General features: G+C 50.2%; 1 long non-coding RNA gene across 1 annotated transcript; it reads right to left on the bottom strand.

The window, feature by feature from the left end:
* Nucleotides 1-394: 394 nt before the first annotated feature.
* Nucleotides 395-717, bottom strand: LOC115285012. Its single transcript, XR_003905395.1, has 2 exons — nt 591-717; nt 395-499 (listed from the first exon to the last, which is right to left on the bottom strand). It is a non-coding gene; the product is annotated as an uncharacterized LOC115285012 (long non-coding RNA).
* Nucleotides 718-723: the final 6 nt, after the last annotated feature.

Here is a 723-nt window from a genome sequence, read left to right as displayed (position 1 = left end):
CTTCAAGCAAATATCCTTTTTCTGAGCCTCAATCTTCTGGTATGTAACATGGAGCCAGCCACTGTTCTTGCCTCCAACAAGAGGATGTGTGGAAAGCTCTTTGCAAAGGGCTCAGCCCTTAATCAACACTCAGCAAAAGTAACTGTGGTATAGTGGCTACTCCTGGGGCAGGTTAGAGACGGGGCGGTGGAGGGGGGTGTCACAAGAGAGGCTTTAGGATACTGGCAAATTCTGTTTTCATTAAGCTACATATGCAAGTGTGCTCACAGTGAAAATTTATCAGTCCATACATTTAAGATCTATGTACTTATATAAATATATGATATACTTCAACAGAAAATAAAACATTACACCAGAAAGTAAGCATAATTCCTGTTTTGAGTTAGGGTGCTCACCTCCACCAGGGCCTGTAGGAGGCGCTGTGTCAGAGCACCAAAGGGGCACCCATCTTCAGGCTGCTCATGCTGGGCCTCAGACTTCTTCAGCAGGGCATCCACATCTGAGGTAGAAAGACAAGTGGAGGAGGGGGGCTGAGTTCTTCTGGGAACTCAAGTCCTGGCCTGGCATGGGCAGGGAGGTGAGGGGCCTACCTTTAGTGTCCAGTTCGGTCAGTGGCCCCATGAGGCCTTTCTTCTTGTCTGCCACAGCTGCTGCCCGGGCCCCATCCTTCTGTTCCTCCAGCAGGTCCTCCTGCGCCCAGCGTTGGGAGTAGTGCTTCCCCAG

The sequence above is a fragment of the Suricata suricatta genome, unplaced genomic scaffold (assembly GCF_006229205.1).
Source record: "Suricata suricatta isolate VVHF042 unplaced genomic scaffold, meerkat_22Aug2017_6uvM2_HiC HiC_scaffold_33173, whole genome shotgun sequence".
Taxonomy (NCBI): Eukaryota; Metazoa; Chordata; class Mammalia; order Carnivora; family Herpestidae; genus Suricata; species Suricata suricatta.
Note: the sequence above shows the minus strand (reverse complement) of the source record. Positions and strands in the feature narration are given on the sequence as shown.